The 15,980-nt window shown below is 44.8% G+C and overlaps 1 protein-coding gene across 1 annotated transcript in view; it reads left to right on the top strand.

The window, feature by feature from the left end:
• The first annotated feature begins 2,028 nt into the window (after positions 1 to 2,028).
• Positions 2,029 to 15,980, top strand: part of glis1a (GLIS family zinc finger 1a) — a 41,450-nt gene continuing 27,498 nt past the window's right edge. Inside the window, exon 1 of the mRNA XM_030114980.1 lies at positions 2,029 to 2,130. The gene's annotated coding sequence lies outside the window, so the exon portion shown is untranslated. The remainder of the gene's footprint in view (positions 2,131 to 15,980) is intronic.

The raw sequence follows: 15,980 nt of genomic DNA, 5'->3' as shown, positions 1-15,980 counted from the left end.
TTATGTTTTTTTTTGTCTGGACTCCTGACAATTGAACCTTGCCATGTATTTGCAATTTTTTTTTTTTTTTTAAATAACATATCAACAAAATAAGTATTTACATGAAAAAGTCTCCGGAGCTGTTGTACTTATTTTAGTCTCCAAATTGTGCCATCAGCATGTCATTAAGCGAAAGGTCAATGAGCTGCAAAATACTGAAGGATGTGTGTGTCATTGAGGCTTCGCGCTTCGTGCGACTCATGACTTATATTCTCATTCTGCCACTTAGCTTTCTAAAGAACAGTGGACAGGGACGACAGTGCCTCGAGGAGACCAGTACCAGCTGTTTTCTGTATGCTTTCAGCAGATGAAACCCCCATGTTGCAGTTTCTCCTGGAGAATGTGTTCTTTTGTGAATTGTTTGTTGCCCATCTGGTTTTGTTTGGAGCGCCGTCCCCGAGGACTTGTTTACAGAGCCGTGCATCATCTCGGGAATCACAAATGTAACTTGCAGTTTTTGCTGTGTCATCATATACACAGATGAAAGGTTGTTGTCCTTGTTGTCCTCCTTTGTGTATTCCTGTCTGCACTGGCAGAGTGAGGACGGACGAAGCGTTTGACAAGCTATCATACAAAGTGTTCGAGACTCGATGTGAGTGGTGCAGAAATGGAAGCAGCGGAGGGAAGTTTTCACCTCCTGCTCTGGCACTGGCAGTGACGGAGAGCTGAGCATGTCATTAGTCTTCACCCCACTTTAAATTATAGAAGTGACGAAGGCCGAGACGCCGTAGGAAACTGTTGAGGCCGTAAACCAGAGTATGGTCAGTGTGCGGTCGGTACCGAGCGCCTCAGACATGCTGCACACAAAATTATAGGGGAAACCACTGGAAATATAAATATTATAAAGTGAAGAGAGGCTTAATATGAAGTCACTGTCAGTCACTGCATATGAATAGTGGTAAACCGTGTGTGAGAAGGAGCCATAAAACACTCTGTTATATGTTGCTCTGGCACATGCGTTTCTGTAGCGTCACTTTATTTCTGCTCACATCTGGAGCTTTTTCAAGTTTGATGACTTGTTTTGGTGAAAGAGCAGCAGGTGCTGATGATCACAGGAGGCCCAGACGAGCTTCACCGCGTGGCCTCACTCCATCGTGGCTTCTCAGATGATCGATACCGATGCATCCAGCCACAAACCAGCAGTCCAGTCGATACACAGATATTTCAGCTGATGATAATAAAACAACAAAATTAAACTAAAATTAAAGATAAGTTGACAAATCATTTTAATATGTGTTCTGTGAGCAATTATGAACTTCAGAATGACAAAATGAGAGTTGTGATTTTATAAAAGTGTGGACTGGATCACTGAACCTGACATGATGGTCCTCAGTAAGAGGAAAAGTGGGACAGCCGTGCAGAGGATGGTTTTAATGCTGATCTGTGTTAAAGTCACGGAAAACACGCTACTGGTGTGATTTATTTCAGATGGATTGTGTGTGAAAGTGCTCGCTGGAACTGAGACAAAAAGTTTCCCAATCAAACTGGAACATCAAATCTCTCTATCATAAGAAAACTAGAGGAGAAAAAGTCAGACTCTCTTTTTTTTTACTCCTTTTTTCCACACATCTCCCCGCTGGAGACGATACGCAGCCCACTGCACTGCCAGGAATATGAAAACATACTGTACTTTAAATATATGTTGTTGTTTTTTTAACACGTGCCCACATTCATAGAAACTTAAAACCACCAATTAACACCAAGCGCTTCCAAGACGTGCACAGGGAGAACATGCAAACTCAACACGGAAAGGCTCCATAGAAGCATTGTGTAGTTTCATTTCAAGACAAAGACAAACAAACACTATTTGAGCTGAGTCTGTTGTCATGTTGTCTCCTCTCGTCGCTCTGGTGAAACAGGAAGCGCGCGCAGGAGCAGCGTCTGCGGGGGGTGCAGTGGGATGTGGGATGGGATGGGATGAAGGGGGGGAGCGTTCGTTTCTGCGTGCGTGAGTGCGTGCGCAGCGGCAGCAGCAGCAGAGCAGACGCAGCTCGCGAGCGGAGCGCGCTGCAGTGACCGCTGGGAAGTACGACCCGCGTGCAGCAGCGCGAGGGACGCGTCCGAGCAGCCGGTGATGGACGCGGAGCCACGGTAAGAAGAGCCGCTCTCAGGACGCTCTGCTCCCGCTCAGGTTGGGTGTTTGGCTTTAAACGTCTGGACTAAACTCTTCATGAAGTCACTGAATGACTTGTTTTCCTCCAACTCTGAACATGAATGATCTGAGAGACGTGAACCATGTTGGTGGATCACAGAGTCCTCGAGCCTTGAGATCAATGAGACAAACTGCAGTGAGGTTTGTATTTACCACTAAATCTTGACTTGCACAATAACCTGTTGCAGTATTGCCACAACGGTTTGAGAATTGATGGCCGGGCTGCTGTGTGCGCTGAGCTCATGCCTTAATGGTTTCTTGTGATAAGTTTCTCCCTCATCACTTATGGGACTCTTCCTTTCCACTCCTCTGCTGATTTATGTAATGCTGCTGGAATGAGCAGTGCCGTGCAGGGGGTGGAAATCTGGCTTTCTGAGAGTCCAGCAGATGAGGAGGCTTGTTTTAATCATTAGTCTGGTGGTATCTCTGACACTGAGCCTGTGCTGGGGAATAATGGTTTATATTCTCAGGCCTCAGTCCGATTTCCCATCCCACAGAGGTGTGCGCAACCAGGGTCAACTCAGAGGTAATTTGATTACTTACCTCACCTAATCTTATATACATGGCCGATAACTGGGCCGCAGATGAGATTTGTGCTGCTTTGCAAAGTGCCAAATGACTTTAATGTGCGTCTGAGGGGTTGATGGAGTTCTTGATCAATACCAGCGACTCAGCAATTGTTTGAGCAGATGCTCGGATTGTTTGCTCAAGTGTTCAGATGGAGCATGGCACTGCGAGTGGGAAGCAGCAGTAAGCCAGGATTTGTTTCGACCTAGAATATTTGTTTGGCCTGGCAGATGGACTGTATGTTCGCCTCAGTTTCACACCAGGGGAAGAAAATAACAAAAGCATTTCAGTTTTACTGGATTGTTTTCCTTTCGCTGACTTTTGAAAATGTAAACACCAGATTTAAGATGTGTGATTGGGTTACAGCGGGGCTGGACCGGCCTCCTGATGAGCCCTCGGGGTAAAGAGTATGGTCAGGCCTCAGCTGGCCTTCGGAGAACGGGAGATTTAAATATTTAAGCAGGAGTTCAGAGAGCAGCCAGTCCCACACTGCTGCACTGATACACTGCAGACTTTTATAAAAGGCGGAGAAGTTAAAGCATGCCATATGCAAATATATCCCACTGTTCTATTACAGTGAAGCCTTGGTGTTATTAACTGTTATTCAAAAAGTAATGAAAACTTCAGGTTCGTCCAGGCTGCCAAAAATATGAACATTTCAGATCATGCAACATAAGCTCTGTTGGCTCTCAGCATTTTAAGTCGTCACCCAGAGCGACTTTGACAGTTTTGAATTAGTGCCCGCATGCTGAGCATCATTTTTCTGCTTCCACATCTTCGCAAACCGTCCTGAGTTCAGGTAGTTCATCCTGGAGGTGGAAGGACTCGGAGCAGCCCTCCTAACTCTGCTCCACGGTCAGTCAGACGGTCCGCAGGATTCGGTCAGCTTGTCGTGTTGCACTCCATGGCGTGCCGTCGCACGACGCTGGTTAGATTGTTCCATAAACTCAACCTAGATGTGCACAAACGGCATCCCAGAAAACCCTGTGGACCTTTTTATTTCACCTTTTTTGAAATGACTACCTGTTGCTTTGTCCCCGGTGTGTGCATTAACCATCTGCCTGATGATTTCCTTTCAGATGTCTTTAGTCATGCGTTTCATAGCTGCAGCCCAGAATCTCACCAGGCCTGAGATTATAGTGCAGACTCCGGCCTCTTGGTTTACCTCAATTGTGGGTTCTTTGTTTGGCCCGATTCACACCGTGTCCTCCTGCCGGTGGACGTCCAGATGTCTCCTGCTTCAGCTCTGACTCTCCTCTGTTTGCCGTTTGGAGATTTCTGCAGCTCTGATGAGGCACAGATAAATGTCGGTCCTGTTTTCCTGCAGCTTCTTGTATTTGATGATTATTGTGTGTTCAATAGAGGAACCATTGGACCTTGTTGAGGTTTTGTGTGGTTTTTGTTGCACAGTTTTTTTTTTAATCTCAGTTGGACAAGTCCTGGCATAACGTGCAGGAGGCAGAAACTGATTAAACGAAAGGGTGCGAACATCTTCTGTAATCTGCAATTTGCCTGAATACTCCAGTGAAGCCGAACTCTGGCAGACATGCAGACTCCCTCAAACATACAGGAGAACTGAGCAGTTTGACGGCTCTGTGCAAATCTTATTATGATTTTCTTTGACAAATTCGGAGCAGGCAAAACCTCAGGCCCCCCGTGGTCTCCAGCGCCTCCCTCCAGGGTCCCGCTTTGGGAACTACACAACAGCCCCATTCTCAAAATAATTAAAAAACAATGCACAAACACAGAGAAAGCAGAAAATGGGGAACACAGCACGACAAAGTACACGGCGATGTTAGAAATCGTGCTACACCCACAGTTTGTTTTTTTGAATTGAACCAAATGTTTGCTGATTCTCAACAAATAATATATTCATTTCTAATTCAAGCAATATTTAGATGGAAACAGCTCGTTAATTCCCTCTGGTGGCCTTGTAGAAGTCAGTTAACACTGGATTACTCTAATATTGGTGTTTACGTTATTCGGAACAGGATGATCTAATATATTTGATGAGGGGTTCAAAGTCACGGAGCGACCGGGCTCATCTGGGACGGATTAGTGTCAGGCAGGAAAATAATTTGCTCTCTCGTAGATAAATATTTGTTGCCATGTCTTTGAAAGAGAAAGAAAACAGCCCGGAGTCTGAGTTTGTCACATCCGATCCCGAGCTGCTCTCAGCTCTGCTTTCTGACAGCTGTTTCTGTATTCACAGCGAGCCGCCCGAACGGTCGGCCCGTCGCTTGTTTTCCTCGGCGCTCCGCTCCGGTCCCCGCATGCCTTTCACGGACATTAACAGTGATTGCCCTACAAGCGCAGCTCATTTTGGTTTGGTTCAGAAATGTTATCATTGGCCTGAGCCGACGGCTCTTTTGCAACACCCAGGGGTGACACAGCTGGGTAATATAACCCACTGCAGGCATCAGAGCGAGCGCTTTCGACATTGGTTTCTGGCGCGTCCCGAGTTCAGGCTGATGTCTTTTTAAATCAGGTTTAAACTGGGAAACTGTTTGGACTCCCAGAACTTTGCTTCTTAGCAAAGTCCAGGTAATTAGTCTGATCACAGAGCGTCTGTAAATGAGGAATATGAACCCCAGGTTCTCGCTTGACGTTGTTCTGGCCGTACATGAGTGGGAGGCAGCGAGTGTGTGTGTGTGTGTGTGCATGCTCATATCCAGAAGCAGCTAAACCTTCTTTTCATACATGAGATTCGCTGTTTGGCATTTTAGTATGGGCCTCTAAACATCTCCACATTTTTTAAAATGTAATACTTTAATGTGGTTTTTAGTATTTATCCTTGTACGCAAAAAAGTAAAGTCATTGCAGAGGATTTATCCCCCAGGATTTAAATGTAGTATGCATATCAAAGTATGGAAATATAACTATTTAAATTACGCTCTATTCAGTCCAAATCATTCATTCATTACATTTTCAGTCACATATTTGCAAAATGAAAAAAAAAAAAAAAAGCTCCAGAAAAAGAGGTTTATGCATCAAATATTAATCTCTATATTCATTTCAAATAAATGCATCATCTGTTCAAGAACTATGTTCTCACAGTGGAAGGCACGCAGTGTATGAATTCATTCTTTTCATTTAAATTTAAAGGAAACTTGAATGGAGTCATTTTTGAGCAGGAGCTGATCTGATCGGTTTTTGCAGCAGGAGCATAAATCCACTTCATGATGGGGAAACTGGCTCTCTCTCTCTCTCTCTCTCTCTCTCTCTCTCTTTCTGCCTCTTGCTCCTGTGGTAGATATCTTCTTCTGTTGCTGGTAAAAGCTTCAATTTATTCGCTGACTAGTCTTTTCTGTGTTGAGTCGTCCAGCTGACTTTAGGTGGCGGCAAGTCGGTGCAGATAAATACGATGATGCACACCTGCTGACTGTTTGGCGTAACCCTTTAATCGAGCATACAGATCCTGAGATGATGGCAGGAAGTCGGTGAACAAGTGAATAGAAAGGCCCCTATTTGGTCTCGAACCCAGGCCCCGCCGGCCGTGATGCAGCAGTGCCAGCCGCTGCAGCGCTGTCCGCCAGCTCCGCCAAGTATGATCACCAGGTAGCTGCCAGATAGGATTTTCCATTTGTGTGGGTTGGCAGGTGCTGCTGGGTGTATTTATAGAGCCGCTTTCGTCTCTATTGAAGCCAGATTGATGTTGCAACATGAAGGAACGGCGAGCCGCGGCGGGAAACGCCAGCATCGCTGATAATGCCACGCTCAACACGGCAGGTTATGCAGGTTTATGAGCAAGATGTTCCTTGGCATGCTAAAATAGCCCTGGATGCAACGCGACAAAGCTCTTTTGTTTTCGGTGGCTGAGTGACGTTTGAAGATGAAGACACTCAGGGCAGCTTTATTAGTTTATTTCTGGTGAGGTCTTCAGCGGGAGGCGAGGCTACGGCAGCCAGAGAACGGGGATTGATTCCATGCAGCACGGATAAGCAATATCCCAGAAAGGAGACCGCCAAGTAAACTCCACAACAAAGAGGAATTGTCCCGCAATTATTAGAAAATGAGGACTTGATTCAAATTAGAGGGACATTTCTCGCAGAGCGTGCGGCCGCAGCCAGCGGCAGCATGACGTACGGGTTTGAGTTGGGCCGAGAGCGAGCGGCAGGATCAACATTCAGAGAGTAGTGGCCGTATAGTTCAAATATTATTGCAGGGAGCCGCCAACGGAGAAGCACAGCAAATAATGCCGTTACATTAGAGCGATCTGTCAAGATTAATGACGCCTCTCACAAGCCGTAAAGTAAGCATACATGGTTTCGTCTGCTCCCCGAGGAGAGTCTATACCGCAGCGTTTCTATACGGGGCTGCAGGGCAGAGACGTCGCTTTTCAGTCATTCTCTATTGTTTCGGCCTGAAGACACATTGTGAAGTTAAGACTTCAGTTTGGAAAAAGTGTCAGTAAACACACCAGTAATTGATTTTTAAAAATAGCCTGTTGCGCCTGTTTTTGTGTTCCTGCCGTCCTCTGCGTCTCGTTCCTTCCCCTGCATGCATTTGCAACACGACTCCGAAGATTTGGCCGTCCTTTGGAGAAAGCTGTAGTTATCTCCTGGCAGCCGTGAGCTCCGTGCATGTACAGCTTCTTTTATTACACTCATTCCTGCACAGATAGCTCGACCGAGCAGCAAACGCGTCCATTACTTCTGTTTTTGAGGTCTTCATCAGGCAGAATGAAGTGGAAAACGCTGAATTACACACTGAAACTGCCTGCAGGCTGCAGATATACGAACCTCACTCACATCATTAATCATCATTATATAGAGAAAAAACAACATCCATTAGTGGACAGGCGTCTTTCTCAAAACATTCCTATGTGTTCCCTGTGATACCTCCTTCAGGTGTCGTAGTGAATATTTCACCATTTGGTCATACTGACCAAAACCAGGCCTGAAGAGACGATCCCAGACCCCAGAGCAGCTCTCCTCGTGTTCTGCGCAGCGCAGTGTTTGTTTGAAAGCATCTGCTGCGAGATGCGCCTCGAGTTCGAGCTGAAACTCCTGGTCGACCGCTGAGGTTTACATTGCGCCTCGTTCCATGAGCCTATCACTAACGATAAATCATCCGGACGCAGAGCGCCAGCAGCCGCGGCCAAACGGAGAGTCTGTGTCTCATTGATATTTTGTTTGATGTCTTCATAGAAATGTAAGAAAAGCGCAGCGCATATCCAGAGGCTGGTGAAGGCCTCGTGGAAAGGAGTCTTCAGGTTTCCTGTTATCATGTTCAGGAGACATGAAAACACAACGGTGGATGAAAAATGTAATTGTGAATGTGGAACAATCCTCCCGGTGTTTTTTCTTTCTTTTTATCCTGCGTGTCAGCTGGGATTCTCTGTCGGGCTGATTTCCACTGCAGGTCATGTTTGACAGCCTCGCTTTGCTCTAAACCGCTTCCAGAACATCTTCCAAATACATCGTGTCACTCTGAGCTCTGCACGATGTCCGGCTTTTTGTTTTGTCTTTGAGTGCCTGAAACGACCGTAAACACTCTTGGCATCCGATGTGGTAACCTCGCATTCGACATCCTTTGTTCTGGAGGTCGACACGTCAGTTTCCCAGACAGAAAGATGAATGAAATGGATGACAGCGGCTCCGTGTAATCACCAAAGTCTGATTCATCCCAGTTCCAAACAAAATAAACAAAATGCTTTCAAAGATATTCATCTTGTTAGGAGGGATGCAGTTGATTTATTTTTAAACGTATAAAAGCAGCCTTATATTTTGAAGACATAGATATTATCGGTCACAGAAGGTTAGAATGATTTTCAGCACATTCGGGGCTGTAAAAGAGAAATGAGAAAAGGTGATTAATTGTCTTTAAGCATTTAACTAATCCGGTGTGATGGAGGGTTTGGTGAAAGTGACTTGCTAAAATGTTTATTTGCTCACCACTAACAGATTCTTTGTAGAGTTTTGATAAATCCGGCTCATTTTCAGGCACTTTGAGCGCCTCGCTCTCCCACGACGTCCGAGGAGAGTCCGAGTCCTCACTGATCCACCGGCTAATTTATCGACGGTTCCCCAAACATGGGCTGTAATGAGCCACTAGAGGTAAAACATAATCTGTTTTCACAAGGGTTTTCTGACCAGATGCCACCCAAAAAATCTGTTTGGAGTTGGCCAGAGCTCGGCCCGTCGCAGAAGAGTTTTAACAGACGTCTCGTGAAGCCGCTCCGGTTTCGAGATGCTGGAGTCTGTAGGCTCTGCCGCCGCCGCCGCCGCCGCCGCCGCTGCATCAGATCCATGAGCTCCACTCACACCGGCTTGTGGTTTGGACTGAGCCGCTGTCATTTCAGTGGAATTTCCTGCCGTCTGCAGTCAGTCAGAGTTTCTCACAGATCCACACCTGCTTGTAAATGTCCAGGTCTGCCAGGAGGAGAGAGCAGAGGGAGGCTGAGGTGTGATGGAGGAAGACGGGAGCATCACATCCATCTAATGACTTCAGTTTAGAAACAGTAGAAAGACAACAAACTCAGATTTCATTGCATGGCCGGTGTGGACCAACTTCTCTCACCTGTGAACAACTTTGCCTCAGAAACAGCAGTTTTGATGTAACATGAGTCACACTCTAACTTTAATCTGGAATCTGGTGTGTTTGCTGTTGTTGTCTTGTTGAAACACCCGTCTGAAGATTTGAAGGGCATTTCCTCTTCAGGTATATTGACGTATGGAAACTGATCAGTGGCATGCAATAACTTTCCTCAGCAAAATAATGACCGAAGCGGTCCTGCTTCCGCCGCCGTGTCTTCAGAGTGTTCTGTGGCTTGAATTCAGTGTTTTCTGGGTCCTCTGAATAACCGTCTGCGGCCTTTGGACCCGAAAAAACAAAGCGCTTTCATCAGTCAACAAAATGTTTCTCCATTTCTCTCCAGGCCAGTTCCATGTGTTCTTTGGCAAATTGCAGCCCCCCCCCCTTTTTTTTTTTTTTTTAAGTGGGACTTTGGAGGGACTTCTTTCTAGCCTCACATAGTCATCTTCTAGTTGTCTTGGTACTCGCAGGTCACGCCTGCCTGTCATTGACATCGACACATGCATTCATCCTCTGAGGCAGTTTTATGTGTTGGAGATAATTGGTTACAAAGTAGGATCCGACTGATATGGCTTTTTTGAGGCCGATTCCGATATTTGACAGAAAATAATTCCGATATCTGATATATCAACCGATTAATTTACAGATTATTTAATGAATAAAATAACTTCTGTTTTGGTCCCTTAACACTTGCAACAACAAAAATATGAATTGCAGGCAGAATATTTTACTGTTTTACAATATTTTGTCCTTTAGTATTTATTTTACTTTACAGCAGAGGAATTTTCAAGTACAAAAACATGTTGTCTTTGACAGAGTTGCATTTTCAATATATGATGGTCACAAATAGTCCGACACTAATATTACTGCATAACAACACACACAGTGAGATGCTGTTACAGCCTGTGTCACGTTGTAGTAGTTTCTGCCATTAAAAAATTAAATCTCATCGAGTTTAATGTTGTCTGTCCCTCCGCCATTTTTACCGGACGCATGTAATACACACAGTCGCCATACCAGGAGGACTGGCGCTGTAGCACAGACTGCTGTCAGTACAACGCCATAGCGCTTCACAGGAAAAAAAAAAGAAAAGACAAAAAAAAAAAAAACCAGGCTTATATTGGGAGGCTGCTTTTATGAGCGGTCTTCAAAGATGCACCCGGTCATTAAAGGAGACGGGCTTTTAAAATGGAATACAGGTCATTATTAGAGGATTTACGGAAAAGATAGACTAACACCGCCCGCCTGGAATGCGCGGGGGTAGAAATGAGCGCTCCCGCTGGTGCTAACTCCGACACTCCATCGGTTAATCATTGGAGCTGTTCCGATTACGATACCAGTATCGGAAATTGTGCCGATACTGCCGAAAATGCTGCATCGGTATCGGCGAGTCCTGGAGTCCAGGCACCGATCTGATACCACGTAATTAATTAAATTAGTAATCTATTTAATGGTTAGCTCCGTTAGCTCCGTTAGCACTGACACTTCTTCTTCTGTAATGTTTTACGGCAGCCTGCATCCCGTTGGTTGCATTACCGCCATCTGCTGGTCAGTAGCTCTGACACAGTTCTTTGCTGCTGCTGCAGCTGCTGTTCTTGAGAAGAAGAAGAATGGATCAGGTGACAGACGTACAGCGCCTTTAAAGAAGCCGTTTACCGATGTTTAGAGTGCAGCTTCTGCTCTTTGGATTTAACTTCACAGATTGGTTTTGGACTATAACACTTTGGAAAGTAATCTTTTAAGTTGCTGTTGAACTATTTTTTTACTGTTCTATTTAAATGGCCTGTTCATTTTACTATGTTATGTTTGCACCGTAATTAAAAAAAAATTTCTAGATTTGTTTATTAAGTTACTGTTGCACTACTGTTATTTATACTGTTTTATCTAAATTACTTCATTTTACGATATTGTGTCTGCACTTGATTTTAAAAATGCTACAACATATATTCCTAGATTTATTTAAGTTGTCGTTGCACTAATGTTTTATATTGTTCTATTTAAATTCCCTTTTAATTTAAAAATATTGGGGCTGTGCTTAAAGTTATTGTAAATAATTATTCCTAGATTGATTTGGTTCAGCTGTATTTGCACTGCTGTTTTTATACTGTTCTATTCAAAAATAAATGGCTTGACTTTGCTGTATTGATTCATGTTAGAGGGTTTCACCTGAGCCAGGCCTCACCACCGTGATGATCATGTGACAGTCCTGCAGGTGTGGCATGATATTATTTTATAATATACTGGTATCGGATCGGTACTCGGTATCGCCCGATACCAACAATAAAAGTATCAAAATCGGTATCGGGAGGCAAAAAATGGTATCGGAACATCTCTATTAATCATTCAGGGAAAAAAACACTCATTCAAACTACTGAATGACTACACGTGGACAACTTAACAGCGGCAGGAATGAACCAACATCGTCCTCCCAAATGAGGAAGGCCGGCACGGCACGGCACGGAACAGCACACAGATCACAGCTAACAGAGAAAACACACACTGCTGCGTACACGGACCTGAATGGTACTCGCGCTCGTCATTCACTGGGAACACGGGGCATCAACAATAAACATGCACGTCCTCTAGGTAAGGCAAAAGTGATGTTTGCAATGTTTCCTGATTGTAGTTTACTCCTACTTACTCCTACTACTGAGAAAACAGCAGTGAGGACTCAGGATATGAAAGGAGACAAACAGTGCAAGGACATTATTCTGCATGACTCCCGACACTTCATTCACCATTTCCTGTTTTATGAGAAATTAAGAATATATCGGCGTTCTGTCGGCAAAAACCCGGCCGATGATGAATATTTTGAAGAGGGCTCATATCGGCCGATAATATCGGCCGGCGGCGATGAATCGCATTACAAAGTAATGCGTTACAGTAACTATGGTAATTTGTAGGGTAACAAAGTAAAATAACACGTTACACTTAAGATATCTGTAACAGGATTACTTTACTGGATTACAGTATTGCTCTTTTCGCCTCTGTGTAACGTTCTGATCTGTTAAAGTCACTTTACGTCTTGCTCGGTTACGATTATCGGTTGACCTTCGTTGACCACATGATCTTTAGCTCAAAAAACGACCTCTTTCCACTCACCTAACCGCCAGAAGTCCACCAAGTGAAATCCTACTCAGTCAGCACTATTGCATTAGCAGAGACGTGGTCGTAGTGGCATTTTGTCCAGGAGTGGCGATACGGTCGTCATGTCAGGATTTGCACCGATACGGTTCCTGTTTTCCGTGCAGAAGCTTGATGCTCCGCCTCCTTGTTGTGGCAGCTGGACTGCAGAGCAGGAAAGTCTTCAAGACTGACGAGAAATAAGCTGAACTTCTTCCATTACTCCTCGGATCACCTGCACCCCGACCCTTCTCGCCAAAAATTCATCATCAATAGTCCTGCAAGTATAATCTATAGATAATATTGGTAGTTTTATGATTCATTATCGGGTTCAGCAGTTTGACTTGGTGAATTATCACCTCTTGCTGCTATATGGTCAGAATTTTCCTCTATTTGCGTTTCCTGTTTGCTTTTTATGGTTTTAAGTGCATTTGTTTTAATTTTGCAGGATAAAGTCGCCAGACTTTTATTTTTATATTACTTACTGACCACAGGTAAAGCTGTTTTACTTTCTTTTTTTTTTTAGGAGAAAAGTTTTTTCCTCTTGTTTCCAAAAGCCAGTCTTCTGAGGCTTGCGTTTCCATTTCTTCCCACAGACAGCGTTCATGTTCTGTTCTATAGTTTTACAGTAAACACTGTGTGAAGAGGACAAGTGATACAGTCTGTCTGTTTACACTGTGAATTAAGAAACGCTTCAGTAATAAGCAGTGAAAATACTTTTCTCATGTGGTAATTTGTAAAGTAATCTCATTACATTTTGCAGAAGTAATGAGTCACTACCCCAGCACTGGTGATGAATGGCCTTTACCTCTATACAACATGCTTGAACAGTGTCAGTGTGATCGATAACTACCTCACACACACACACACACACTGAAACAGCGACTGGCCGGTGGCGATACAGCGCCGCTGGAAGCAGCTCGGGGTCCAGCGTCTTGCCTAAGTGCTCTTTGGCCCGTCGACAGAGCAACGTGGGGGATCAAACCGCCAGTACTGGGACTGAGCGGCGGCCCGCTCTACCACCTGAGCCGCAGCGTGACGACGCCTCTGTATGGGACCGGTTCAGGATTTCTTTCTTTCGGAGCGCCGTCCCGATCCTCCAGATCAGCCGCTCGCAGCTGGGACGGGTTTGGCGGCAACAAACCCATCTGGTGAATCCCACAGATGATCGAATATGGGGGGAAGTTCAAGACTTTAACACCGTGTTGTTTCAAGAAATTGACACAGATTTGCGCAACATGAGGACGAACATGATGCAGAAATGGCAGCTCGGCGGCGTCTGGCTGCAGCATGTTGGCTTCCTCCCGCCTCCGGTGTCCCAACCGCTTGGTCATGTGAGGCTCGATTCGCTCTCGGCGTGATGAAAGGCCATGATTTAAACAAAGTGTCAGACTTTTTTAGGCCTGAGTAGTAACAGCTTGCACATGGTGGTGGAGAGTTGCTCAATAACAACAGTGTGAGCAGAGCGTTGTCCTGCGAGCAGACGGCTGCAGGCTCGTTTCTCTCAAGGTGTGGTAATGCGGGGCTTCTTATTGGCCATGTTCCAGTCTCTTTTCACTCTTAAAATTCCATAAAATGTGCCAGCCACTTGAAAGTATTTCTCTATAACTTCTTTTGTACCTGCAGATTAAACTCATCTTTATATGAGAGACATGTTCCATCTTATCTCTTTGTATCGTGGTAGTTAAAAGCACTCTGAATTTAGCGAAACCATTAGTCATTTCAGATGAGAAAAGGCATGCCAGACTTAACTTGGACGCAGGAGAAAAAGTTTAACGCTTGCAGAATACAAAAGGAAACACTGATTCAGGTAGATCACTGAAGATGTCGACATTATGATTGAAGGTTGACTTTTTGACATATGAAGAGACACAGATCCAAAAATAAGAGTATGTCAGTTTGTACAGCTGCAGGTGGACAAAGATAATTTATTAGCTGCTGCGCATGAAGCGAAAAATGAAGAGTACTGGAGAACCTTCTTCTCAGGTCAGGGTTTTATACCTAAACTGAACAGTTTATACTGGTGGTTCAAGACTTTCTCTAATCCACAGTTTGATTCAACTTAGTTTTACACTTTGCTTTTCAAAAAAAAAAAATAGAAATCTTTTAATACTTAGTTTGTGTCATCCTCATTCATGAGAATTGGCAGATATGATGTATTTGGTGCATTTTGGGGACACGTCCTCTGGAGACAGGTAGCTCTTTGGGATGATTTGCTTCGTCCTTCTTGTTCCACGGAGCTGAAAAAGCGTGTTTTTGGTGCAGTGGTGTGTTTTACTGCGCACATGTGTGTTTTCCACAATGCTGCCAGTCGTGTGAAAATGTAACTCATGCAAACTCATTTCCGCATTGCCACAGACCCGGGTCATGTGTGCAGAGGGGTGCAGAGGTCACAGGGTTCAAAACTAGGTTCAGGAAAACAATCGGTTTGTTCACTGAAATAAAAAAGCAAGGTTTGATTAAAGCAGAATATTATTGATTTGTCGAGTCAGTTCATCACTGCCAGGGGTCCGTCTGACTGGGAAAGAGCAGCAGGAGGCTTGGTGATTCACCTGATCCCGCTGGGTTTACTTCTGACCTAAATGAGCTTTCAGTATCGACCAAGTGTCAAAAGCATTTCTGGCTTCAGCCGAACCGCAAACCGGCCCATCGGTGACTCGATGGGCGGTTTCTGCCAGCGAGAGCCGCTCGAAGCAGCCAGATCCGTCACATCAGGAACCGGAGGTCACACAGGGTTCCAGCACACTGGGCGAGCGCTCACAGGAAGGGAGCGGGTTAAAGCGGGTTAAAGCGGGTTAAAGCGGGGTAACGCTGGAGCAGCTGCAGGTCATTATGCAGCCTCAGTCACAAGCAGATGATGGACGTTATCACCGGCTTTTCTGTGGAATGGGTAAAACCTGTTAAATTCAACAAGGGTGCCAGAAAGCTGACACTGAATGAAACCTGCAAAAACAACCTAATTAAATAAAAATAATATTGATTTTGTTCAATGTGACAACGACACACCAGGCTTCTTTTTTCTTTAATCAAACTGCGAGGATTAGGACTCAAAACGCCACCTTTGTGACCTGCTTTCACGTTTGTCGCGCCGCGCTATAATTAGTGGCTGATAGCATGAGGCCTGGCTCGCCGCAGGGCTTTTTTTGGGAGATTTGAGCACCGCGGTACAATCGTTGGTGGCTCAGCCGGTCGTCGGCTCGTCGTCGGTGCAGAGGTTGGCGGTTCAACGCTTCACCTTTCACGCTCTATATAACGGTAAGACACTGGTAGAGTAGCTGTGTGCAAGTGAAGCTTAAAGCCTTGGTTTGGAATACAGTTAGGTTTTTGTTGGCTTCTCGAGCTTTATAATCCAAAAAAAACGATGTTTCCAAGAGACATTTGCGGTTTTGTCACCTGAAATCTGGCACCATGAGTAAGGCCTTCAAATGAAACTACAGCGTGAATAGGTTGTAACTGCTTTACACACATCGGTAGGAAATATCCGTTGTCTGTACAAACACCCAAAAACAGAATAATGTGTGTGTTTTTTTTATTTTTCAGTGTGACAAAGCAGCGGCTGAGG

This window comes from Salarias fasciatus, chromosome 18 (assembly GCF_902148845.1).
Source record: "Salarias fasciatus chromosome 18, fSalaFa1.1, whole genome shotgun sequence".
Taxonomy (NCBI): Eukaryota; Metazoa; Chordata; class Actinopteri; order Blenniiformes; family Blenniidae; genus Salarias; species Salarias fasciatus.
The sequence above is the reverse complement of the archived record's forward strand: the minus strand, read 5'-3'. Positions and strand labels throughout refer to the sequence as shown.